Below are 21,798 nucleotides of genomic sequence, written 5' to 3' on the forward strand. Positions count from 1 at the left end.
TTTTAATTTGCATGTCTGTGATAATTAGTGATGTGGAGCATCTTTTCATGTGCCTGATGACCAGCTGAATTTCTTCTGTGGAGAAGCATCTTTTCACATACTCTGTTCATTTTTTAATTGGGTTATTTGCTTTTTGGGTATTGAGGTGTGTGAGTTCTTTATATATTTTAGATATTAACCCCTTATTAGGTAAGTCACTTACAAATATATTCTCCCATACTATAGGATGCCTTTTTGTTCTACTAATGGTGGCCTTTGTTGTACAGAAGTTTTCAGTTTGATGTAGTCCCACTTGTTCATTTTTACCTTTGTTTCCCTGGCCCAAGGAGATGTGTTCAGGAAAAAGTTTCTCATGTTTATATTCAAGAGATGTTTGCCTATGTTTTCTTCCAAGAGTTTTATGGTTTCTTGACTCACATTCAGGTCTTTGATCCATTTCAAATTTACTTTTATGTATGGAATTAGACAATAATCCAGTTTCCTTCTTTACATGTAGTTGTCCACTTTTCCCAGAAACAGTTGTGGAAAAGGCTGTCATTTCACTATTGTATATTCATGGATCCTTTATAATATATTAATTGTCCAGATATGTGTGGGTTTATATTGGGCTCTGTATTCTGTTTTACTGATCTATGGGTCTGTTCCCGTGCCAGTACCAAATTGTTTGATTACTGTGGCTTTGTAGTAGATGTTGAAGTCAGGGAGCATAATTCCCGCAGCTTTATTCTTCTTCTCAGGATTGCTTTGGCTATTTGGGGTCTTTTGTGGTTCCAAATGAATTTTAGAACAATTTTTTCTAGTTTCTTGAAGAATGCTCTTGATATTTTGATAGGGATTGCATTGAATCTGTAGATTGCTTTAGGCAGGATGGCCATTTTGACAATATTAGTTCTTCCTATCCATGAGCATGGGATGTATTTCTATTTATTGTTGTCTTCTTTAATTTCTCTCATGAGTTGTCTTGTACTTTTTAGGCTACAGGTCTTTCACCTCCTTGGTTAAGTTTATTACTAGGTATTTTTTTCTTTTTGATGCAATTGTGAATAGAATTGTGTTCCTGATTTCTCTTTCTGCCAGTTCATCATTAGTATATAGGAATGGAACAAATTTATGTGTATTAATTTTGTATCCTGCAACTTGACTGAATTCAGTTATTAGTTCTAGTAGTTTTGGGGTGGATTCTTTAGGTTTTTTATGTACAATATCATGTCATCTTCAGACAGTGACAGTTTAATTTCTTCCTTACCAATGTGGATTCCTTTTATTTCTTTGTGTTGTCTGACTGCCATGGCTAGGACCTCCAGTACTATGTTGAATAAAAGTGAGGAGAGTGGGCATCCGTGCCTTGTTCCCAATCTTACAGGAAAAGCTTTCTGCTATTCACTGTTTAGTATGATGTTGGCTGTGGGTTTTTCATATATGGCCTTTATTATGTTGAGGTACTTGCCCTCTATACCCATTTTGTTGAGAGTTTTTATCATGAATGGATGTTGAATTTGTCAAGTGCTGTTTCAGCATCTTTTGAGATGATCATGTAATTTTTGTCCTTCTTTTTGTTGGTGTGGTGTATGATGTTGATGGATTTTTGAGTATTGTATCATCCTTGCATCCCTGGAATAAATCCCACTTGATCATGATGGATGATCTTTTTGATGTATTTTGAATTCAGTTTGCTAATATTTTGTTGAGTATTTTTCATCTGTGTTCATCAGGGATATTGGTCTGTAATTTTCTTTTTTGTGGGCTCTTTGCCTGATTTTGATATTAGAGTGATGCTGGCCTCATAGAATGAGTTTGGAAGTATTTCTTCCTCTTGTACTTTTTGGAAAACTTTAAAGAGAGTGTGTATTAGGTCTTCATTAAATGTTTGATGAAATTCAGCTGTGAATCCATCTGGGAAAGGGGTTTTGTTCTTAGGTAGTTTTTTGATTACCAGTTCTATTTCATTGCTGGTAATTAGTCTGTTCAGATTTTCTGTTTCTTCCTGGGTATTAGAAGGTTGTATTTTTCCAGAAAGTTGTCCATTTCTTCCAGGTTATCCAATCTGTTAACAAATATTTTTTCAGAATATTCCCTAATAACTTTTTCTGTTTCTGTGGTGTCTGTAGTGATTTTTCCATTCTCATTTCTGATTCTGTTTTTGTATGTACACTATCTTATTTTCTTGCTAAGTCTGGCTAAGGGTTTATCTATTTTGTTTATTTTCTCAAAGAACCAGCTTCTGGTTTCATTGATTCTTTCTGTTGTTTTATTCTTAATTTTATTTATTTCTTCTCTGATTTTTACTATGCCCCTCCTTCTACTGACATTGGGCCTCATTTGTGCTTCTTTTTTAACTTTCATTAATTGTGAGTTTAGACTGTTCATTTGGGATTGTTCTTCTTTCTTGAGGTAGGCCCTCTATTGCAGTATACTTTCCTCTTAGAACTGCCTTTGCTGTGTCCCATAGATTTTGGGGTGTTGAGTTGTTGTTTTCATTTGTCTCCTTATATTGCCTGATCTCTGTTTTTATTTGGTCATTGATACATTGATGATTTAGGAGCATGTTTTTAAGCCTCCATGTGTTTGTGGGCTTTTTGGTTTTCTTTGCATAACTTATTCCTAGTTTCATACCTTTGTGGTCTGAGAAGCTGGTTGACATAATTTCAATCTTATAAAATTTATTGAGACTCTTTTTATGGCCTAGTATGTGATCTGTTCTAGAAAACGTTCCATGTACACTTGAGAAGAATGTTTACCCTGCTGCTTTTGGGTGGAGTGTTCTGTAGATGTCTGTTAGGTCCATCTGTTCTAATGCGTTGTTCAGTGCCTCTGTCTCCTTACTTATTTTCTGTCTGGTTGATCCGTCCTTTGGAGTGAGTGGTGTGTTGAAGTCTCCTAAAATGAATTCATTGCATTCTATTTCCCCCTTGAATTCTTTTGGTATTTGTTTCACATATTTAGGTGCCCCTATGTTGGGAGCATAGATATTTGTAATGATTATATCCTCTTGTTGGATTGACCCCTTCATCTTTATGTAATGACCTTTTTTGTCTCTTGTTACTTTCTTTGTTTTGAAGTCTATTTTGTCTGATATAAGGACTGCAGCTCCTGCTTTTCTCCCTATTATTTGCATGAAATATTTTAGTCTTTGTATTTCTTTGGGTTTGAATTGAGTCTCTTGTAGACAGCATATAGATAGATATTGTATTTTTATCCATTGTGTAGCTCTATGTCTTTTGATTGGTGCATTCAGTCCATTTACATTTAGATTGATTATTGATAGAAATGCACTTATTGCCATTGCAGGCTTTAGATTTGTGGTTACTGAAGGTTCAAGGATAGCTTCTTTACTATCTAACAGTCTAACTTAACTTGCTTAGTATGCTCTTTAAAACACAATCTAAAGGTTCTTTTTTTTCTCCCTTCTTTTTCTTCCTCCTCTACTGTTTATATATTAGATGTCATATTCTGTACTGTTTTTGTATCCCTCGACTGTGGGTAGTTGATTTAATTTTGCATTAGCTAAGTAATGAATTGGGCTACTTTCTTTACTGTGGTTTTATTTTCTGTGGTGACAGTTATTTAGCCTTAGGAACACATGCATCTACAGCAGTCCCTCCAAATACACTGTAGAGATGGTTTGTGGGAGGTATATTCCCTCAGCTTTTGCTTATCTGGAAATTGTTTAATTCCTGCTTCCAATTTAAATTATAGCCTTGCTGGGTAGAGTATTCTTGGTCTGAGGTCGTTCTCTTTCATTGCATTAAATATATCATACCACTGTTTTCTGGCCTGTAAGATTTCTGCTGAGAAGTCTGATGATAACCTGATATGTTTTTCTTTGTACATGATATTTTTTCTCTCTCTGGCTGCTTTTAGTGCTCTCTCTTTGTCCTTGATCTTTGCCATTTTAATTGTTTTATGTCTTGGTGGTGTCTTCCTAGGGTCCCTTGTGTTGGGACATCTGTGCATCTCCATGGCCCAAGAGACTATTTCCTTCTCCATATTGGGAAAGTTTTCAGCAATTATTTTTTCAGACACTTTCTATTCCTTTTTCTTTCTCTCCTACTGGTACCCATATAATGCAAATATTGTTCTGTTTGATTTGGTTTCACAGTTCTCTTTTTATTCTTTCATTCCTAGAGATCCGTTTTGCTCTGTATTCCTTTGTATTGCTGTTATCTAATTTCTTGTTTCATTTACCATCTCCTCTACCTCATCTAATCTGCTTTTAAATCCCTCCATTGTATGTTTCATTTCATATACTGTATTTTTCAAAGTTTCTGTCTCTTGAGGTTTTCTCTGATATCTTGAATATTTTCTGTAGCTCTGTGAGCATGTTTGTGATTTTTATTTTGAAAACTTTCTCAAGAATATTGGTGATTTGAGTTTCACTTTGCCCTCTTTCTGGTGTTTGAGGGATTTTGGTTTGTACCAGGTTATTTTGCCATTTCATAGTTTTAATGATTACTGTGGAGTAATAACTGTGTAGGTGGTGTCTTCTAGTGCGCAGAAGCTCTACTCTCTGGAGCTCCGTAGCACCTGGAGCAAGGATGGGGGTTGCAGGCCTGCAGTGCTGGTGCCAAACGCCTGCGAGGAGGAAAGAGCTCTTTCCTGTTTCCTAGCTGTAGTGCCTGCCTCCACTGCCAGGGCCAGTAGGCTAAGTGCGCAGGGAGGAGCCTCTATGCTACCCCCTTGTGGCTGCCATTGGTAGAGACCCCTCCAGCTGGCATGCACAATTGCTGGGCAGCAGGTTTGAAAGCCGGTGCTGGCCACGAGGAAGGAGCAGCAGGCTGCATATTGCAGTGGGGGCCTTGTTGCTGCTTTTGCAGCCAGAGGGATGGAGCACCTGAAGCTCCTGAAAGTTCCCAACCTGCTGGACTGAGTGTGCCATGACGATTTTGTTCCCCTGTCTTTTCTCCTGAGCAGCAAGCTCTGTATAATCCTTGCCCCTTTAGCAGCCCTCTTACTGTTGGGAAGTCTTTCAAAGTACCTGCCTTTCTTTTGTCCCAGAGCGGCCAGTTGTGGGTCCCTGTTCTCTGCAAGTAGGTGAAATATCAGTCTCTCTGAGTATTCCTCCTGGTTTTGCTTTCCAGTCTCTCCAATCTCCAGAGTACCATGTAATGTTGGTTGGTGCTCCCAGAGCAGATCTCTAGGGGTGGGTGTTTAGCTCTTCTGGGCTTCTACTTCCTCTGTGCTCTGTTTCTCTTCCTCCCACCTGCCAGCTGGGCTGGAGGGAGGTCTTGGGTCCCACCAGATTGCAGCGTTGCTACTTTACCCTTTTCTGTGAGGTTTTCCCCAGATGTGGTGGTCTGTCGCAGTCTTCAGGTTGCTCTTTCAGGATTAGTTGTATTTGCTGTATTTTCATGTTATATGTGGCTTTGGGAGTTGGTTTCTGCCTCACTTCTCATGTGTCCATCTTTTTCCACCCTCCATTCAGTCTAGGCTTCTCTTTATATCAGTACCAGAACCATGGGTATCAGTAAAACCGCCAGTTATTTATTATGCACTATCTATATTTATAGTATGACACTAGCTGCTGGGAATACACATAAGAGGAGAAAAGATGAATGTAGTCTGCTCTCATTGAGCTTACCATCACACATGGGAAATGATCAAAGAACACTTCACAAATAATCATGCCATCTTTGCTAGTAGTAAGTATTGGGGTATATCGACAAAGGGTGCTATTAATAAGGGAACCACCTACCTGATGTGGTGGAGCATAGATAGAAGGCAGCTCCAAAAGTTATGTTTAAGGTAAGATAGAAATGTTGGGTATTGAAATTAGAGCAGTCCAGACACAAGGAACACATATTGCTCTATAAATAATTTATGAAGAAACAAATGAACAGAAGAGAAACAGCAAAAAAGTGAGTGAATAAACAAATCAGATAATGTCTCTGAATTTTGAGGATGCACCTAGTCAAGGAGATTTGAATTTGTGATTTGTCAGTGAAGGCCTGTCAGAACTGTGTGGCATTACCCCTTCACCACAACTCGTACCATGTATACAGGCTGCTGGAATCCTGACTGGCATAAATAGTTAGAGAAAAAGAGACCAGAGTGTGAATTTCAGTGTTACAGATGTTTTCTATACTCTAGGCTTCTTTTTCTAACAGTGCCAGATCCACTGGTATCAGTAAAACATTAAGGCTTCCTTGAGTGAGTTACTCGGAATCTCAATTTCTTCAACTGTAAAATGGGAGTTATAAGATTCCCTTAAGGCTGCTGTGAAGATTAGTAGAGATAATTTACACCAAAGAAGAAACATGCAGGGATTAAGGAGCTAGACTGAGTTCTTTAGTGGTTTTTGAATATCTGCTGGGCCACCATTTAGCCATGTGATTTTGGGCAAGTTACAGATAGTTATGCTGTAACACAACACATGTGTTCCTGAAAACCACTGCCCTTTGCAAAATCAGGCAATAAAAACCACAGAGCTTATGGGAAAAATGAGGCTAGGGACACAACATACAAAAACTTGTCAGTGATACATTAAAAAAAAAAAGGAATCTAATAAATGGTAGACAGTTTACATTTGTTAAATGGCTTAGGAATACATAAACATGACAATAAATACTGTACTTTGCCTTGAAAAAGACCTGGCATCTGCTTGTGGAAATGGGCTTTGGAGGGGTTGCAGCTTGTGAACAACTGTGAAGTTGTGAAAACAGGGTTGTCTGAAATGGGTTGGGCAGTTGTACCACCAGATGTGGATGGTGTGGCTGGTAATGTTTGGTGCACTGAGGTAGATGGTGGATGCAGGTGTGCATTTCTGTATTTCCATGAAGTGCAGTTCAACCAAGTATAGTTTCTGTACTCACCCAGTGTATCTCTCAGTGAGACTTGAGCATAAGCGAACACAAAGATCACAAATTCAGATAAGGCTCATATTTTGTTCCTGGCATGTCAATTACATTGGAACAAAAAAGGGTTATGGCAGAACTGAATGTATTTTCTCTCGCTCTGCTTTGATTTTCTCATTTGTAAATGGGGCTGATCTTAGTACTAGCCTCCTAGAGTTGCAGGGATCACAATAACGCAAGATGGTTCCATGTAAAATGTGCAGTACTGGGTCTGACATGCAAATTTGCTGCCGTTCCCTAAGCATTTAGCATTTCATGTTGTATTAACTTTGATTTGGAGATTTTAACTAGAGGACACATGCTACTTTTTGATGAGACATTTGTCTTGTTGCACAGAATATGACAGAAGTGCACACTTGTATAGTCTTCTGATAACATCCACTGAGTATTCTATTCCTGTTTCTAGAACAAACAGGTCTAAGGTGGCATAGAGAAGAAATGGCACCAAAGGCTCTCTAGTCTCAGGGAAGGGGCAAGGACGAGAAGGTGAATGTTCCATAGCACTCATTAGCCATGCCTCAGATCCAGCTATTCCTGCCCGTGGCACTGGTGTGGGTCACATTAAGTTTGTTGATGACTCTCCAAATTGTCCCTGATTTCTAGAGGTTTCTCTGTCAATGACCACAGTTGGCCAAGCCTGCAGCAAAACCCAGATAGGTAATTTCATCTTTCATCTGCCCTACTTTTGGGCAGCTGCAGACAACTGGCTAAGAACAGATGTGAGGGGCCAGAGCGTGACTCACAGGGTTTTGTTGGATGAGCCAGAAAACAAAGGCTACAGCCTTGCGTGAGGTTCTTGCAAGTTGTTTGCAGGAAACTCATGAGGCATCGGTGCAGGCGGCTGTGTGGGCTCTCTGTGTATTGTTTGCTTGCAGCTGAATCTCTTATAAGTTTGTGAGTCATATGCTCTGTTTCCTCCCCAGGGCTTTCCAACCTGTATGTTTTGGGGTTCAGTGCTGTCTCCTCCTCAGCCTCCATACCCAGAACACCCTCTCTTATTTGACATGTCCCACTCTCCTTTCTAGGTGACCTCAACCCCAACACCTCCATTGCCACCTTCTGTTGGCACTTTTGGCTCTGAATTCAGCCCTTACACGTTCATTATTGTTCCTTGACACTCGTGCTCTTCATCCCTGTGATCTGCTGCTTTCTGATCATTGTCTTCTATTGTACCCACATCTTCTATCACCCCAACAGAAGGGCGGCGTGATTGAGAGCACAGGCTTTGGAAGCAGACAGCTCTGGGTTGGAATTCCCTGCTTTGTTTATAAGGGGAGAGATACTTCACTTCTCTAAGCTTTAGTCTTCTCATCCGCGAAATGGGAAGAGTAGTGTCTGCCTCCTTGAGGTTGCTGCAAGGACCAAATGAGATCCCTGTAAAAAATCAACACAGCACCTGACACAGACTCGATACTCTGTAAGTGTAGCTGTTGTGATTATTAGGAGTTTTAATTTCTTGCAAACAGTGGCAATGACCTCATGGAGCTAAATCCACACAGAAGGAAATGTTCAAATATTTACCAAATAAATGAATTATTATTTGTTAACATTGAGTATTCCAGTCCATGTATTTTTTACATGAATGTTTCATTCTTTCATTCTTAGGAGTTGTCCAATTATGTGCCACTCCCAAGCAAGGGAAGAAAGAATAGGAGTAAACAGGATAGAAAAGTCTTTGCTTTCTTGGAGTCTCAAATTCAGCAGAACAAATGTATTTCAGGGAATTACCCATTCTTGATCCCCATACTCTCCCACTCCCATGAATCTAGCTTCTGAAGGACTTTTGACAAGAATTTGTTTTTTTCACTTTGGGAACAGCAAGGGAACTAAATAGAAATTTGACTAGCAACATGATGCATCACACGAGCAAAACTTGGTGGGATAACTAGCAAATGCCAAATGTTGAAACCCTGAAATAAATGTGACAGTATAACTAAAAGTCAGCTGCCAAAATGATTCCACTCCTTGACCTTGGTTTTCATGAGATTTGTGGTCTATAGAGTTTTAAGGTTAGACTTAGAGGTTGCTGTATCATTTTGACTGGATTTACTATTTAATGTGAAATATTCATTCACATTCAAAACACATCAACAGTTTCATGATGGAGAGGAATTGGCTTAGCCAAATAGAGGTGTATTAGACAGTGTTTCTCAAAGTGTAAATTCTAGGTATTAGCAACCAGTATTATTATTTTTTGTTTGTTTATTTGTTTTAATTTCAACAAGTATCTCCAGTTGATTCTGACACAGGTAGGACACATACACTAGTTTGAGATGTACTGGTTTAGAGAAAGATGGGTTGGTTTCTGAGAGGCATAGAAATAAATGAGTAAGAGTGTCAGGCACTCTGAGGTGGGATCAGAGTGAAGTTGTATCATGGCAATAGTATTTAGTTTGAGTTATAGTCTGGATTGCTCCAAATCTGCATTTTCACAACTCCAAAAAGTATAAAATCCACTCGCCCAGACTTTTAGCTTTATTAAATCAACCTCAGTCCACAACTGTCTCTATAGATCCATGTTCATAGAAATACTGAAAAGGCTGTTTTTTAGGAATTTACCATTAATTGGGAGGGATAAGACATGTCCATATGAAACTTTAAAATATCACCATAGGCTAGCGTACTTGCTGATGTGAACTCTGGAAATAATTAAGGTAATGGGAATTCAGAAGCAGGAGAGATCTGGTCCAGCTAGAAGGGTTAGTGGCAGGCCAGGTCAAAGTTGAGGGACTGAATTTATTGAGCTCTGAAAGGGAAGAAGGGTGAAGCTAGAAGAAGGTGAGACTAGGGCATCCCTTGTGGGAACTGCAGTACCAATTTTGCAGGAAAGCACTAGATATCTTTCCCCATAGATACTCGTTCTCAAAGGGAGTGCAACCACCAGGAGGCTTTTTTGAAACTTATGGGGATGATTTAGGTTGTCCCAATTGGGGGGATGCTACTGGCATCTAGTGGGTGGAGTGTGGGGATGGTAGGCATCCTATAATGTGTGAGAAAGACACACAAAATAGGTATTTTCCTGAGTCCCGTATGACTTTCAGAAATCCTGCTGGACATTGATTTGATTGAAAACCTGCATTCAATTATCTTATGCAGAACCTAGACTAGATAGAAAGTAGATAAATAGATAGATAGATAGATAGATAGATAGATAGATAGATAAGATAGATGATAGATATATAGATTCATAGATTCATAGATGATAGATTAGAGAGATTAGATAGATAATGGCTTGATATCATTATATTTCTAGGAATGCAACCACTGAGGGTAGGTTATAGGTGATCACCTGTACGTTTTACCAAGCATTGTTAACAATTTTCAGAAAATCTTATCACGATGACAGTACCACTTGTGAATACCAAGGTTTGAGTATCAGTTTGAGTCTGTAGTGTCATACTCATGGTAAATCTATGTATGTATATATAAATGTTCTTATTTAGTTCTCATTTCAAAATCTCAAGTGGAAAGAGAAAGAATAGACACATTCTCTGAGATCACTAAATTTCCTTAAATCCAAAATGATTTTATATAAGTATATAAAGTATCAGTGTGCCTTGCCGTGTGATCATGCCTGAGCACTTACATTTTGAAATGTTATTTTATTATAAATTATTTTCATTGCTACTTTATAGTGTAGTGAGGCCATCATGTTATTATTTTTTAAATTGTGTTTGTAGGTTGGCTATGTTATCAAATATTTCTAAAAGAAAGGATTTCGATAAGCATAAAAACTCCTGGATTAAGACATCAAGCCTGAGAATTACAAGGACACGTTTGCTTAAATTCACTGGGAGTGGGGGCAGGGGCCGGGGCCAGTACGGAGCGGAGGTGGACCTTAGTTCAGCTTCTTCTGATTTTACCTCCCTAGTGCCCAGATAATGTTTGCTCAAATAGAGCGGATTTTAGTGATCTATTTTAATGAGACGTAAATAGGCCCTTTAATATTTTTTGTAATGTTTAAATAGCTTACATCTGATATGGATGTTTATGGGATAACAGATTTGACCAAGGAAGCACTGTTCTATGACTTCGTTATCAGCATTTTCAGCGGATCAAAATGTCTTCCTCATGTTCAGAAAGCACAGCGTCAGAGGGTCTCCACTGAGATTTATCTGAATAAGCATTTTAGTGATAAGTAAAGCACATAACCCTGTAGCCTTTTTTCTCTTTTCAGTTTATGTTCTTAAGTTTTACAGTCCCTTTTTCTTTTTACAAACTAAGCAGTGCTTCCCTCACCCCTTGACAGATGGCTGATGCTTCCCAGAACTCCATGCTTGTCCAGAAACCGTTCCTCAGGCAAGTTTGAGATCCACTTCAACCAAATTTGGCAAGAGAAAGAAATCTGTTTCTTTAAGGACATAAAGAAACGGTAAGGCATGGAGATAAAACTCTAACAGTTGGGGCTAGAAGTTGTTTGTAAATGTTGTTAGAAAGTTGGTGCCATGGTAAATCCTAGGCCTGGTTTCCCAATATCTGAGGATGGCAGCATGCATTGCAGGGGCTTAAAAGATTCTACCAGGAGAAGATTAGCTTATTGCTTTCACTTAGAAAACAAATACATTTTTATATGTCACTTTCAGACACAAAAGAATGAAGCCATAAAATCAATAGTGATTAGCTATGGAGATATGAGCTGTGTATTGCTGTTAGGTGTTCAATAAAAGGATCATCCAGCCTCATTTTAAAGATCCCCAGTCCTTATTTGAGACAAATTTCTATCTTAAGGGATAAATAACTAGGGAACAGCAAATGTAGTGCTAATTTTATGCTGGGATTGCAGCCAGGTGCCATGTTTGCTGTTCTTGCGCCTGTAATACCTGTTAAGATGGGGTTGTTTATACCACAAATGACATGCTAAATTAAAACAAGAATATTCATGGTGAGCACACAACTTTGATTGGTCTGGAAAAAAACCAAAAAAAACCGACTCAGACATTTTCACCTACGAAATATTTTTTGTAATGTAATACAGCCAGGAATTTCAATCCAAGAGTCATTTTAGGATGGTTGCCTGCTGCTGAGTACAGCAAATGGGCTAAGTCATTTGGTTTGGGTTTGGGTTTTCTAGGAAGTTGTTTTGGAATCAAGCAGACATTGGCTAACATTGTCTACTAGGCAATAGTCAAGCGTATGGTCATGCTTAAGAACTTGGGTTTTATAGGCTAGTAAGACTTGAGTTTGGAACTACAGGCTCTGCTCCTGAACTAGGTGCCTTTTGGGGAAGTTAACGTAAAAGCAAAATTCTGTTATGAAAAATTTTAAATGTAAGTAAAATTAGAAAAAAATATTACAATAAACTCACATGTACCCATCACCCAACTTCAAAAAGTCAACAGTTTGAGCAAGTTATTTAACCATGTTCTCAGCAGTAAAATGAGAATAATAATTCTCACATTCAAGAGTTCTTGTAAGGATTATAAAAGCAATAGTATATATGACCTTTTAGTATAGAAGCTGGTACATCATAAATGCTTGGAAAAGTTTATTCAAATTTAAACCAAGAATATCCTTGATGATAATACAGCTGATGATGAACAGAAAGTAGGACCTTTGTGCTTTCACTGGAATTCAGAGTTTCACAAAGCATACAGGCCCTTTGCATGAAATGATTAGATCTTACATTAAAAAAATAAGCCCTCAATTAACACAGGATTCCAATGCTTAGCTAAGTAGTTTTATCTCAGTGAAAATTCCAAATGACCCATGCAAAGCATAAAAGTGCTCCTTAGGGAGATGACACTGTTTTTGAAAAAACAATGGGTACAATAAAACTAGCTGATGGCTAGAAAAATCTTGCTCCAAGCAAAGAATATCCTTTTTCCTTAGGTCTCCGGGCCACCAACACTAGATGACCTCACTGTTAAGAACAGTCCTGCCATTTCCTTTTGGCTATTCTCAGAGGTCTTCATGGTGGTGAGTGAAAGCATTCTTTTGGAGCCAGAAATAGTTGTTGAGCTTTGTTAGAATGAGAAACTTTTTGCTAAGCCACAGGATTCAGAGTGATTAATTTGCAAAAAGCTCTTAAGGGCCAATTAGATAGGGCTGCCCTGCTTGGAGAGGTAGTAGGAAAGACTATTTTGGAAGATGAAAAATGAGCTGGGTATCCATGCTGTTTTGCGGAGCAGCATAAAAGAAAAATTAAAAAGATGCAAGGGAGAGAAAAGGTCATTTCACACTTGATTTGTAGAAACCATTATGATCTTCAAAGAGTGAGTGGACAGGGTACATAGGATATAGAATTTTAAAAATCCAGAACTAGAGATTCCCTTTTTTAGTTTGGACCCCCAAACAAGTTAATTTTTAAAAGGGGAGTTAAACCATAAAGCATGTGCTTTTAGGTCCCAGTTCTGCCACTTATACTTTGTGACCTTGGACACATTTCTTAATCCATCCTAGCTTCAGTTTCTTGTCTATAAAATGGGGTTGATAATGATGTCTCTTCCCTGAGGTTTTCACCAGGGTAAAAGACATAACAAAGGTAAGTGTGTGCACACTGTTTTCAAATCTCAAGGTAAAGCTTTACCATCATCATTATCACCTTTACTATTATTATTATTTTTATTGTGAGTTGATTAGTGATGCTACAAGAAAGAGAATTTTTCTGAATGACGTTGCTGTTGCTATTAACTTGGCTATAGGTAGGTGATGAATTAGATGTGGAAATCTCAATGCATTAATTTTATGATCTCTTTGTACCTAATTGCAGAAAATCCATGCATAAATCACACCTCTTTTCTCATTTGCCATCTGATCTGTTGATTCCACTTCTACTTTAAACAGTGAGTCAAGGCTGTATCTGGCATGATGGGAATATAAAAACAACAACAAAATATGATTCTTTTGGTTTTGATCTTAGCCCAGGGCCTTCCACTAAGTGTTAAGGACTGATTAGTGGAACGAATGAATGCATGTCTATCTCATTGCCTGTTCTGGTTCTTTTTCCTAGGGTAATGCTAGGCCCATGCTTTATTATTTTTGTTTCTTCTTATATTTATCTGTCAGCCCTAAACAAAACCAGCCAATCCAATTCATGTATTTCCCCCTTTTTTTTATAGCCTACCTCATTACTTGTTTTCATTTAAATAAAAGTGACCAGTAAAAACTTGGAAATGTTTAGTTCTTAAAAGCAACATCAACAAGCTCTTTCTTGGAGCAGTGCAGTATTAATTGAAGAAGCATAATTCATAGTGAATGAGTTTAAAAGTATAGATTTAAAGGTATTTTAAAGGGGTTGTAAAAACGCTCAAATAAATACTCAGGATTTAAGGATAACTTTTGGAAAACAATACCATCTTGTAGGGTTGCTTTTCATCCTTTTTTTTCTTTGTGGTTGCTTGGCCCACTACAGTCACTGTTACAGTGTGTTCATTATTGCTTAACATAAGCTCCCCACTGTGCAGAACAGTTAACCCTTTGCTACAAAATTTTAAGGTATATATATCCTTATGCTTATTTTATCCATGAGTAAAAAATGATTTCAGAAAGATTGAGCATCTTTTCCAAGGTTCCACATTGCAGAGCCAAGGTTTGTGTTCTAATCTAGCTGGCTCTGAATCCTGAACTCTAAGTTTGCTGTTGAGAAGGGAGAGATTTTGACCAGAAAAAAAAAATCTGTTTTCCCATATAGACAGATAGATTTTTGACAGAAACTAAAGGACTTCAGTGATCTTTAACTTTACATTGCCTTTACCTTCTCGTGGCCTAGTCAGCAAGCCTTCCCTTCATTGTCCATTCTCCAAAGTTCATTGGCCATTGAAAGAAATAAGCGCAGGACCGTTAGGGACTTGGCATTCTTGCGATCTCCTTTTTTTTTTTTTTTTTTTTTTTTTAATAATTATTTTTTATTGAAGGGTAGTTGACACACAGTATTACATTACATGAGTTTCAAGTGTACAACACAGTGGTAGAACATTTATATACATAATTCTAGGTTCCAGCTATCACCCTACCAGGCTGTTACAATATCTTGACTATATTCCTTATGCTATACATTACATCCCGGTTACTAATTTATTTTACCATTGGAAGTCTGTCCTTTTTTTTTTTTTTGTGAGGGCATCTCTCATATTTATTGATCAAATGGTTGTTAACGACAATAAAATTCTGTATAGGGGAGTCAATGCTCAATGCACAATCATTATTCCACCCCAAGCCTAATTTTTGTCAGTCTCCAATCTTCTGAGGCATAACAAACAAGTTTTTACATGGAGAACAAATTCTTACATAATGAATAAGTTACATAGTGAACAGTACAAGGGCAGTCATCACAGAAACTTTCGGTTTTGCTCATGCATTATGAACTATAAACAGTCAGTTCAAATATGAATACTCATTTGGTTTTTATACTTGATTTATATGTGGATACCACATTTCTCTCTTTATTATTATTATTTTTAATAAAATGCTGAAGTGGTAGGTAGATACAAGATAAAGGTAGAAAACATAGTTTAGTGTTGTAAGAGAGCACATGTAGATGATCAGGTGTGTGCCTGTAGACTATGTGTTAATCCAAGCTAGACCAGGGCAATAAAACATCCACGTATGCAGAAGATTTCTCTCAGAACGGGGGGGGTGAGGTTCTAAGCCTCACCTCTGTTGATCCCCAATTTCTCACCTGATGGCCCCCCTGCGACTGTGCCTGTCTTAGGTTGTTCCTCCCTTGAGGAATCTTACCCGTCTCTGGCTAACCAGTCATCTTCCGGGGCCATACAGGGAAATGTGAAGTTGGTAAGTGAGAGAGAAGCCTTATTGTTTGAAAAAGTTAGCTTTTTACTTCTTTGCATATTTATGCCCTGTGGCTTCTATGCCCAGCATTTGTCTTGAGGTATCTTTACCACTTGGAAGAATTATGATACTCGGTAAATTTGATATGAGGCACGAATTCTATTTAAGGGTTGTAATTAGGAAGGAAGAAGAAAAGCTATAGAAGTAGCAGGCGGAAGAAAACATGGGAAGATTGATTATTTCTTTGATATATCTTCTTGTAGAGTAACTTCAGCATGTATAGGTTTTAAGCTACTACTTAAATTGCACACACACATTAACATAATAGGAGTATAGTTACATAACCAAAGCATATCTGTAATTACCAGCCATCTGCAGTGAAACCAAGAAAACCAGTTAGGCACCTTAGGCATTTGTGAAAACTTATCTATGATATGGTGGATATTGTCCAAATGAACTTGAACAGTCTGAGAAAAATCAGACAAATTAAAACAACCCATTCCTGGGGACTGTTCACATGCCATATGTTCTTTTAACAATAAATAGTTTGTAGTTGTAAGACTTTGGAGCGCTACAATTTGCACTTCTCCAAATTCTTGGTTGAGTTCCAACAGTATAGATCCAGTCCAATTTTGTTGTTTTACTGTATGCACAGGCCAGCTTAGATATCTCTTTCCTCATTCCCATGGCAGGTCCAGGAACTGGTGGGATGAGTGCATCTACAGCTGTAGCAGTGCGTGGATCTTTGTTGGGGTTTTTTGATGATCATCTTCTGGCATGAGTCTTCCAGAGGGTGCAGATGTTGGAAGTTCTTTTTCATATCGTATCTTAGTTCATTTTCGGGGTAGCCCAATTAGGCTTTGATCCTCTGTATAAACACAAACAGACCCTTTGCCTACACTTTTATATGCCCTTTATACCCTTGTGTAGAACTCGTTGGAGGTTACCACACAGGAACTGCCCTTTTTTTTTTTGCTATCACTAATCTACACTTACATGACGAATATTATGTTTACTAGGCTCTCCCCTATACCAGGTCTCCCCTATAAACCCCTTTACAGTCACTGTCCATCAGCATAGCAAAATGTTGTAGAATCACTACTTGCCTTCTCTGTGTTGTACAGCCCTCCCTTTTCTCCTACCCCCCCATGCATGTTAATCTTAATACCCCCCTACTTCTCCCCCCCTTATCCCTCCCTACCCACCCATCCTCCCCAGTCCCTTTCCCTTTGGTACCTGTTAGTCCATTCTTGAGTTCTGTGATTCTGCTGCTGTTTTGTTCCTTCAGTTTTTCCTTTGTTCTTATATTCCACAGATAAGTGAAATCATTTGGTATTTCTCTTTCTCCGCTTGGCTTGTTTCACTGAGCATAATACCCTCCAGCTCCATCCATGTTGCTGCAAATGATTGGATTTGCCCTTTTCTTATAGCTGAGTAGTATTCCATTGTGTATATGTACCACATCTTCTTTATCCATTCATCTATTGATGGACATTTAGGTTGCTTCCAATTCTTGGCTATTGTAAATAGTGCTGCGATAAACATAGGGGTGCATCTGTCTTTCTCAAACTTGATTGCTGCATTCTTAGGGTAAATTCCTAGGAGTGGAATTCCTGGGTCAAATGGTAAGTCTGTTTTGAGCATTTTGATGTACCTCCATACTGCTTTCCACAATGGTTGAACTAACTTACATTCCCACCAGCAGTGTAGGAGGGTTCCCCTTTCTCCACAGCCTCGCCAACATTTGTTGTTGTTTGTCTTTTGGATGGCAGCCATCCTTACTGGTGTGAGGTGATACCTCATTGTAGTTTTAATTTGCATTTCTCTGATAATTAGCGATGTGGAGCATCTTTTCATGTGTCTGTTGGCCATCTGTATTTCTTTTTTGGAGAACTGTCTGTTCAGTTCCTCTGCCCATTTTTTAATTGGATTATTTGTTTTTTGTTTGTTGAGGCATGAGAGCTCCTTATATATTCTGGACGTCAAGCCTTTATCGGATGTGTCATTTTCAAATATATTCTCCCATACTGTAGGGATCCTTCTTGTTCTATTGATGGTGTCTTTTGCTGTACAGAAGCTTTTCAGCTTAATATAGTCGCACTTACTCATTTTTGCTGTTGTTTTCCTTGCCCGGGGAGATATGTTCAAGAAGAGGTCACTCATGTTTATGTCTAAGAGGTTTTCGCCTATGTTTTCTTCCAGGAGTTTAATGGTTTCATGGCTTACATTCAGGTCTTTGATCCATTTTGAGTTTACTTTTGTATATGGGGTTAGACAATGGTCCAGTTTCATTCTCCTACATGTAGCTGTCCAGTTTTGCCAGCACCACCTGTTGAAGAGACTGTCATTTCGCCATTGTATGTCCATGGCTCCTTTATCAAATATTAATTGACCATATATGTCTGGGTTAATGTCTGGATTCTCTAGTCTGTTCCATTGGTCTGTGGCTCTGCTCTTGTGCCAGTACCAAATTGTCTTGATTACTGTGGCTTTATAGTAGAGCTTGAAGTTGGGGAGTGAGATCCCCCCTACTTTATTCTTCTTTCTCAGGATTGCTTTGGCTATTCGGGGTCTTTGGTGTTTCCATATGAATTTTTGAATTATTTGTTCCAGTTCATTGAAGAATGTTGCTGGTAGTTTCATAGGGATTGCATCAAATCTGTATATTGCTTTGGGCAGGATGGCCATTTTAACGATATTAATTCTTCCTAGCCACGAGCATGGGATGAGTTTCCATCTGTTAGTGTCCCCTTTAATTTCTCTTAAGAGTGACTTGTAGTTTTCAGAGTATAAGTCTTCCACTTCTTTGGTTAGGTTTATTCCTAGGTATTTTATTTTTTTTGATGCAATTGTGAATGGAGTTGTTTTCCTGATTTCTCTCTCTGTTGGTTCATTGTTAGTATATAGGAAAGCCACAGATTTCTGTGTGTTGATTTTGTATCCTGCAACTTTGCTGTATTCCGATATCAGTTCTAGTAGTTTTGGGGTGGAGTCTTTAGGGTTTTTTATGTACAGTATCATGTCATCTGCAAATAGTGACAGTTTAACTTCTTCTTTACCAATCTGGATTCCTTGTATTTCTTTATTTTGTCTGATTGCCGTGGCTAGGACCTCCAGTACTATGTTAAATAACAGTGGAGAGAGTGGGCATCCCTGTCTAGTTCCCGATCTCAGCGGAAATGCTTTCAGCTTCTCGCTGTTCAATATAATGTTGGCTGTGGGTTTATCATAGATGGCCTTTATTATGTTGAGGTACTTGCCCTCTATTCCCATTTTGCTGAGAGTTTTTAACATGAATGGATGTTGAACTTTGTCAAATGCTTTTTCAGCATCTATTGAGATGATCATGTGGTTTTTGTCTTTCTTTTTGTTGATGTGGTGGATGATGTTGATGGACTTTCGAATGTTGTACCATCCTTGCATCCCTGGAATGAATCCCACTTGGTCATGGTGTATGATCCTTTTGATGTATTTTTGAATTCGGTTTGCTAATATTTTGTTGAGTATTTTTGCATCTACGTTCATCAGGGATATTGGTCTGTAGTTTTCTTTTTTGGTGGGGTCTTTGCCTGGTTTTGGTATTAGGGTGATGTTAGCTTCATAGAATGAGTTTGGGAGTATCCCCTCCTCCTCTATTTTTTGGAAGACTTTAAGGAGAATGGGTATTATGTCTTCCCTGTATGTCTGATAAAATTCCGAGGTAAATCCATCTGGCCCGGGGGTTTTGTTCTTTGGTAGTTTTTTTATTACCTCTTCAATTTCATTGCTGGTAATTGGTCTGTTTAGATTTTCTGTTTCTTCCTGGGTCAATCTTGGAAGGTTATATTTTTCTAGGAAGTTGTCCATTTCTCCTAGGTTTCCCAGCTTGTTAGCATATAGGTTTTCATAGTATTCTCCAATAATTCTTTGCATTTCCGTGGGGTCCGTCGTGATTTTTCCTTTCTCGTTTCTGATACTGTTGATTTGTGTTGACTCTCTTTTCTTCTTAATAAGTCTGGCTAGAGGCTTATCTATTTTGTTTATTTTCTCGAAGAACCAGCTCTTGGTTTCATTGATTTTTGCTATTGTTTTATTCTTCTCAATTTTATTTATTTCTTCTCTGATCTTTATTATGTCCCTCCTTCTGCTGACCTTAGGCCTCATCTGTTCTTCTTTTTCCAATTTCGATAATTGTGACATTAGACCATTCATTTGGGATTGCTCTTCCTTTTTTAAATATGCTTGGATTGCTATATACTTTCCTCTTAAGACTGCTTTTGCTGTGTCCCACAGAAGTTGGGGCTTAGTGTTGTTGTTGTCATTTGTTTCCATATATTGCTGGATCTCCATTTTGATTTGGTCATTGATCCATTGATTATTTAGGAGCGTGTTGTTAAGCCTCCATGTGTTTGTGAGCCTCTTTGCTTTCTTTGTACAGTTTATTTCTAGTTTTATGCCTTTGTGGTCTGAAAAGTTGGTTGGTAGGATTTCAATCTTTTGGAATTTTCTGAGGCTCTTTTTGTGGCCTAGTATGTGGTCTATTCTGGAGAATGTTCCATGTGCACTTGAGAAGAATGTATAACCCGCTGCTTTTGGATGTAGAGTTCTATAGATGTCTATTAGGTCCATCTGCTCTACTGTGTTGTTCAGTGCTTCCGTGTCCTTACTTATTTTCTGCCCAGTGGATCTATCCTTTGGGGTGAGTGGTGTGTTGAAGTCTCCTAGAATGAATGCATTGCAGTCTATATCCCCCTTTAGTTCTGTTAGTATTTGTTTCACATATGCTGGTGCTCCTGTGTTGGGTGCATATATATTTAGAATGGTTATATCCTCTTGTTTGACTGAGCCCTTTATCATTATGTAGTGTCCTTCTTTATCTCTTGTTACTTTCTTTGTTTTGAAGTCTATTTTGTCTGATATTAGTACTGCAACCCCTGCTTTCTTCTCACTGTTGTTTGCTTGAAATATGTTTTTCCATCCCTTGACTTTTAGTCTGTACATGTCTTTGGGTTTGAGGTGAGTTTCTTGTAAGCAGCATATAGATGGGTCTTGCTTTTTTATCCATTCTGTTACTCTGTGTCTTTTGATTGGTGCATTCAACCCATTAACATTTAGGGTGACTATTGAAAGATATGTACTTATTGCCATTGCAGGCTTTAAATTCGTGGTTACCAAAGGTTCAAGGTTAGCCTCTTTAGTATCTTACTGCCTAACTTAGCTCGCTTATTGAGCTGTTATATACACTGTCTGGAGATTCTTTTCTTCTCTCCCTTCTTGTTCCTCCTCCTCGATTCTTCATATGTTGGGTGTTTTGTGCTGTGCTCTTTCTAGGAGTGCTCCCATCTAGAGCAGTCCCTGTAAGATGTTCTGTAGAGGTGGTTTGTGGAAAGCAAATTCCCTCAGCTTTTGTTTGTCTGGGAATTGTTTAATCCCACCGTCATATTTGAATGATAGTCGTGCTGGATACAGTATCCTTGGTTCAAGGCCCTTCTGTTTCATTGTATTAAATATATCATGCCATTCTCTTCTGGCCTGTAGGGTTTCTGTTGAGAAATCTGACGTTAGCCTGATGGGTTTCCCTTTATAGGTGACCTTTTTCTCTCTAGCTGCCTTTAACACTCTTTCCTTGTCCTTGATCTTTGCCATTTTAATTATTATGTGTCTTGGTGTTGCCCTTCTTGGATCCTTTCTGTTGGGGGTTCTGTGTATTTCCGTGGTCTGTTTGATTACTTCCTCCCCCAGTGTGGGGAAGTTTTCAGCAATTATTTCTTCTAAGATACTTTCCATCTCTTTGCCTCTCTCTTCTTCTTCTCTTGCTATCTCCTTTAATGAAAAGAAGGAAAAGAGATCTTTCTTGTTAAGAGCAGTTTAAATTTTATAACTATTCTGTGGGGTGGCACAACAAATAAAAAGGTGAACATGGTATTTAATAAAAATGTAATGGGATCAAAAGTCAAATTGGAGTGGCAGGGTGAGTAAATGAAAGGTTGAAAAGGAAAGAGTATAAATTCTTGATATATTTGCCGGTGAATGGGCAGAGGCAATAATGGGTTTGGGCTGTAAATGGAAGGGGAGGAGATTGAAATACCAAATGAAGGTTGGGGACAAAACAGTCTCTTCCTGCAGCCTCAGCTGCAGCCTCCTCCTCGTCCCCCCTTTCCCCCTCTGCCACATCACCTCTCACATGGCCACTCTCACCCTCCTAAATCCAGTGGACACCCTCAGTCCCCGTGGTAGCTCA

General features: G+C 38.5%; 1 long non-coding RNA gene across 1 annotated transcript in view; it reads right to left on the reverse strand.

Moving 5' to 3' along the window:
• LOC130684946 (uncharacterized) overlaps positions 1 to 21,798 on the reverse strand; it is a 37,614-nt gene that overhangs the window by 4,450 nt on the left and 11,366 nt on the right. The window contains exon 2 of the long non-coding RNA XR_008999360.1: positions 14,545 to 14,657. This is a non-coding gene — a long non-coding RNA (uncharacterized LOC130684946). The remainder of the gene's footprint in view (positions 1 to 14,544; positions 14,658 to 21,798) is intronic.

The sequence above is a fragment of the Manis pentadactyla genome, chromosome 1 (genome assembly GCF_030020395.1).
Source record: "Manis pentadactyla isolate mManPen7 chromosome 1, mManPen7.hap1, whole genome shotgun sequence".
Lineage (NCBI taxonomy): Eukaryota > Metazoa > Chordata > Mammalia > Pholidota > Manidae > Manis > Manis pentadactyla.